At 48.0% G+C, this 6155-nt stretch overlaps 1 non-coding gene across 1 annotated transcript; it reads left to right on the top strand.

Moving 5' to 3' along the window:
• The first annotated feature begins 5284 nt into the window (after positions 1-5284).
• LOC112441252 (U7 small nuclear RNA) lies at positions 5285-5345 on the top strand. The gene has a single exon (XR_003029192.1). It is a non-coding gene; the product is annotated as a U7 small nuclear RNA (small nuclear RNA).
• The last annotated feature ends 810 nt before the right edge of the window (positions 5346-6155 follow it).

Here is a 6155-nt window from a genome sequence, read left to right as displayed (position 1 = left end):
TGACAGGTAGGCAACTGGCCTCTGCCAGGGGCCTAAGTTCTGAGTTATTACCGCCTTGGCGACACCCTTATTCTCATCCACATATAAGTGGAAGGGCTTGGTAACATCAGGTAGTCCCAGTGCAGGTGCGGAGAGTAGGGCAGTTTTAATCTGTTGGAAGGCCAACTCGGCTTCGTCTGTCCAATTAAATGGCTGTTGCCCCCGTGTTGCCTGATACAAGGGTTTAGCCAGTTCTGCGAACCCAGGTATCCATAGTCTGCAAAATCCCGCCGACCCCAGGAATTCTCTCACTTGTCGGGTGGATTGTGGCCTGGGGATCTGCAGAACAGTTTGTTTCCAGGCGTCTGTTAGCCAGCGCTGCCCTCCCTTAAGCAGGTACCCTAGATATGTTACCTCTGGCTTACAGATTTGAGCTTTCTTTGCCGAGGCTCGGTAGCCTAGATTCCCCAGAGCTTGTAAGAGAGCCTTGGTCCCTTGGATGCAAGCTTCTTGGGTCTCAGCAGCAATTAGGAGGTCATCAACATACTGTAGTAAAATTATTTCAGGGTGTTTACGTCGGTACTCACCCAGGTCTTCATGGAGGGCCTCATCGAACAGGGTAGGAGAGTTTTTGAATCCCTGCGGCAGCCTGGTCCATGTCAGTTGGCCACTTATGCCCCTATCAGGGTCATTCCACTTGAAGGCGAAGAGCTTTTGGCTCTGAGGGGCTAAAGGCAAACTGAAGAAAGCATCTTTCAAATCTAAAACAGTGTACCATTGATGTTTAGGGTTTAAGGTACTTAGGAGGGTATACGGGTTAGGCACAGTTGGGTGTATGTCCACAACCCTCTTGTTGATTTCTCTTAAGTCTTGTACAGGTCTGTATTCTCCACTATTAGGTTTTCGTACCGGCAACAATGGAGTATTCCAGGGTGAGTGACATGGGCGAAGGACCCCTTGGTCAAGGAGCCAGCGGATATGCGGGGCAATCCCTTTCTTGGCCTTTAGGGGCATCGGGTATTGGCGTACCCGCACGGGGTCTGTCCCAGGCTTAAGTTCAATAAATAAGGCAGGACGGTGTTTTGCTAGACCTAAGCCCCCCGTTTCCGCCCAAGCTTCTGGATATTGCTGGAGCCAGGTTGCTATGTCCTGGTCAGGGGCCGCTTTCTCCTGGTGGAGCCGGTACTCATCTTCTAGGTTTATAGTCAGGACGGACACGGGTCGATTGTGGGAGTTGGTCACGACGGGCCCCTCAGGGAGGAAATGGATCTGTGCTCCCATTTTAGTTAGCAGGTCTCTCCCCAGTAGGGGACAGGGGCTCTCAGGGATGACCAGGAAAGAATGGGTTACATTCTTGGCTCCGAGGTTTACTGTTCTTTGTGTTGTCCATGGGTATTTCTTAACTCCTGTGGCCCCTTGTACCCACGAGGACTTGGAGGATAATTTCCCATTAGTTTTAACTAAGACCGAGTGCTGTGCTCCCGTATCGACCAAGAACTGGACTGGGGACCCCTCCACTTGCAAAGTTACCCTAGGTTCGGGGAGGGGGTCCGAACCCCGTCTTCCCTAGTCTTCGTCTTGAGTGACTAGTACGGGTGTAGACCTAGGGGGTCCCTGTCCTCATTGTTTCTTTTTGGGGCAGTCTCTTACCCAGTGGCCAGCCCCCTTACAGTAGGCACATTGGTCTTTGCTCAGATTATCATGCCGGGGGGGCCGCCTAGGTTGGGTGTACTCTGGCTGTAGATGCTGTTTCTGTACCACTGCTGCCAGGACCTTGGTCATTTTTTCAGTGGCCTTAAATTGCTTTTCCTCTGGAGTATCTCTGTTATTGTAAACCCGCTGGGCTATCTGAAGGAGGTCCTGAATCCGCTTTCCCTCCAAGTCTTCTAATTTCTGGAGTTTTCTCTTAATATCTGGGGCTGCCTGATTTACGAAAGACATTACAACAGCTGCCTGACTTCCTGGAGCCTCTGGATCTATGGGGGTGTACTGTCTAAAAGCTTCCGTTAATCTTTCTAAGTAGGTAGCTGGGCTCTCTGTCTTTCCCTGCAGAATAGAATATACTTTAGCCAAATTAGTGGGCTTGCGAGCAGCTGCCCGGAGACCTGCCATTAGAGTCTGGTGATAAAGGTGTAGCCGTTCCCTACCTTCTGCCGTGTTGTAGTCCCACACCGGCCTGGTCAGAGGAAAGCTTGCGTTTATGAGGTCGGGGTTGGCAGTCGGTTGACCGTCGTCCCCCGGGACCAGCTTTCTAGCTTCTATCTGTATTCTCTCTCGCTCTTCTGTGGTGAACAAGATTCAGAGGAGCTGCTGACAATCATCCCAAGTGGGCTGGTGGGTGAACATGACACTATCCAGTAAAGCCAGTAAATCTTTGGGGTTGTCTGAAAACCGAGTGCTCTGAGTCTTCCAGTTATACAGATCACTGGTGGAGAATGGCCAGTACTGGAGCCTGGGGATTCCTGTGTCATCTGGGGGTCCTATTTCCTGAAGGGGTAAAGCCACTGTGGAGTCAGGCGGCTGAGTGGGGCTAGTCCGCGAAGTGCGCCCTCGCGTCCGCCCCGCTGGCCCTTCAAAGTTACTTTCCCTTTCAGCAGGCCCATGTGTGCCGGCCGCCTCCCATCTGCCTGCTCCCTCCCACAGCTCAGCCAGGGGGGCTGGGGCCTGGGGCCCGGAGGGGTACGGAGGGGGTTCTGTGAACAGTGGGTCCCCGCTGTCAGGTAGAACAGGATGGGGGGGGCAGTTGGTTGCTTGGATTTTAGTGGTCGAGCAACCAGTGCCTTACAGGGTTCCGAGGCTAATTGGAAAGGGGACAGCCAAGGAGGTGGGTTCTCAACAAGGTCCTGCCATATGAGGATATATGGGATTTGATCTAAGTGGCCCGCACGCCCAGGTAGGAAAATCTTGGACTTTACCCTAGTGATGACAGCAAGTCGGAAGGTCCCTTCGGGTGGCCACCCCACATCAAAGGCAGGCCATTCGGAGCGACACAGAGTAATTAGCTTTCCTTTCCTGATTTCTATACCAAGATCATGGCCCCTTGCTCTAACTTCTTTGAAATTATTCATAAGGAGAGATAGAGGAGTGCTCTGGGTATTACCCATCCTGTAATAATTTGTAGTCTCTTCTTGTAAAGGAATGTGGGTTAGAATCCCTGTAAAGGAAATCTGATCTGACTTATTAATGATATCTAATCACAGGCGCACTTTGGCAGCCCTGGTCAGAGTTAGCTGCCTGGATCACGATCGCGCTGGGGCAGCCCAGATCAGAGATAGCTGCTGCCCGCCAAACCGGGGCAGTTCAGACTGCAAGCGCACACCGGAAGCCCGGGTCAGAGTCAGCTGCCTGGATCGCGATTGTGCTGGGGCAGCCCAGATCAGAGATAGCTGCTGCCCGCCAAACCGGGGCAGTTCAGGTTGCAAGCGCGCACCGGAAGCCCGGGTCAGAGTCAGCTGCCTGGATCGCGATCGCGCTGGGGCAGCCCAGATCAGAGATAGCTGCTGCCCGCCAAACCGGGGCAGTTCAGGTTGCAAGCGTGCACCGGAAGCCCGGGTCAGAGTCAGCTGCCTGGATCGCGATCGCGCTGGGGCAGCCCAGATCAGAGATAGCTGCTGCCCGCCAAACCGGGGCAGTTCAGGTTGCAAGCGTGCACCGGAAGCCCGGGTCAGAGTCAGCTGCCTGGATCGCGATCGCGCTGGGGCAGCCCAGATCAGAGATAGCTGCTGCCCGCCAAACCGGGGCAGTTCAGATTGCAATTTAGATCAGATGAGAGCCAGGGGACGTCTCCCACCGGTCTCCGCTGGCCGTCCTATAGCGCGTCCGCCAGGACTGTGCCAGCTCCAGTTTCAGACCTCGCGAGTCACAGATTCAGATTCAGAACAGACACAGACAGACAAACAGAGACAAGCCAGCTCACCTATCAGTAGATCGATCCTAGCAGATCCGTTGACCAGGGGTCTGGTGGGCCTGGGGAATCCCGGACGAGCCCCCAGATGTTATGCCCAGACTGTTAGTTCCCCAAAGAAGACCACCAGAGTCCAGAGTCAAAGCCAAGCGGCAAGGATCTTTACTACAAGTTCGAACCTGGTCCCTCCATTCCACAGCATACAAGAGGGCCCCCCTGTACAATGCGAGTGTTTGCTTTTTATAGCCTGAAAGTTACAGGGGAACAAAGGAATTCTTTTGGTTCCCGCTCTTTCAGTAAAACTTTGAACGGCTGTCTCCTTATCGGAGCCTTTCCTGGTGGTGTTTGTACTGGGCTCAGGAAGTTTGAGAGATATATGACGATATGTGGTGGGATGGGAGGATGGGATGTGTTTGTACTGGGCTTGTTTGTTTTGAGCCCGGGGCTGAGGAATGTGCCCGGCTCCTTTCACAAACAAGCCCAGACTGTGAAGACTACAATAAATACCTAATTCTTCAATGCCCAGACACCGATGAACATCCACAAGCATCAAGACCATCCTGGAAAACATGACCTCACCGAATGAACTAAATAAAGCACCAGCCACCAGTCCCAGCTGTCTCTTAGCAAAACTGATTAAGCAGAAGAAAGAATTAGTGAGTTTCAAGACAGGCTATTTGAAAATACACAGCCAGAGGAGACAAAAAAGAATTAAGAAGAAGGAAGCATGACTGCAAGATCTAGAAAATAGCCTCAAAGGGGGAAATCTAAGAGTTATTGGCCTTATAGATCTGGGTAGAAAGTTTATATAAAGAGATAACAGATAGTTTTCCAAACCTAGAAAAGGATATCAATATTTAAGTACAAGAAGGTTGTAGAACACCAAGCAGATTTAGCCCAAATAAAAGTACCTTGAGACACTTAATAACCAAACTCCCAAAGGTCAAGGGTAAAGAAAGGACCCTAAAAGCAGCAAGGGGAAAAGAAACAAATTACATACAATGGAGCTCTAATATGCCCAGGAGCAGACTTTTCAGTGGAAATCTTAAAGGCCAGGAGAGAGTGGTGTGACAAATTTACAGTGCTGAAGGAAAAAAACTTTAATACTAAAATAGTATATCCAGTGAAAATATCCTTCAAACATAAAGGAGAAACAATGAATTCCCCAGAAAAACAAAAGCTGAGGGAGTTCATCAACACTAGACCTGTCCTACCAGAAATGCAAACGAGAGTTCTTCAATCTGAAAGAAAAGAATGCTAATAAGCAATAAGAAGTCATCTGAAGATATAAAACTCACTGGTAATAGTAAGTACACAGAAAAGCACAGAATATTATAACACTGTTATTTTGGTATGTAAACTGCTCGTATCTTCAGTAGAAAGACTAAAAGACAAACCTGTCAGTGTTACAGCTTTTTAAGAATTTGTCCAGCAGGCTTTCTTGTTTTCACTGGAAGCCTCCCTCGCAAAAAATGAACCTGTCAAAAATAAGAAGTACAACAACTTTCCAAGATACAGACAATATAATAAGATATAAATAGAAGAAGCAAAAAGGTAAAAAGCAAGCAGATGAAGTTAAAATGTAGAGTTTTTATAAGTTTTCTTATTGCATGTTTGTTCATTTGTTTATGCAACCAGTGTTAAGTTGTCATCAGCTTAAAATAATGGGTTGTAAGATATTATCTGCAAGCCGTATGGTAACCTCAAATCGAAAAACATACAACAGATACATGAAAAATAAAAAGCAAGAATTTAAAACATACCACCAGAGAAAATCACCTTCACTCCAAGGAAGACAGGAAGAAAGGAAAGAAGGAGGTGAAGACTACAAAACAACCAGAAAACAAATAAAAGGCAGTAATAAGTTCTTATCAATAATAACATTGAATATAAACGGACTAAACTTCAATCAAAAGACACAGAGTGGCTGACTGGATTAAAAAAACAAGACCCAATGATCTACTGCCTGCAAGAAATATACTTCTCCTATGAAGACACATAAACACTGAAAATAAATGGATGGAAAAAGAAAGGGCAGGAGTAGCTATATTTTTATAAGACAAAATAGATTTCAGGACAAAACCTATTTTAAAAAGACAAAGAATATTATTGTAAAATGATAAAGGGGTCAATTTAGCAAGAAGATAATAACAGTTATAAAAATATATGCACTCAACACAGGAGCACCCAGACATATAAAGCACATATTATTAGAGCTAAAGAGAGAGAGAGACCCCAAGGCAATAATAGCTGGAGCCTTCTACACCACATT

The sequence above is a fragment of the Pan paniscus genome, chromosome 9 (assembly GCF_029289425.2).
Source record: "Pan paniscus chromosome 9, NHGRI_mPanPan1-v2.0_pri, whole genome shotgun sequence".
Taxonomy (NCBI): domain Eukaryota; kingdom Metazoa; phylum Chordata; class Mammalia; order Primates; family Hominidae; genus Pan; species Pan paniscus.
Note: the sequence above shows the minus strand (reverse complement) of the source record. Positions and strands in the feature narration are given on the sequence as shown.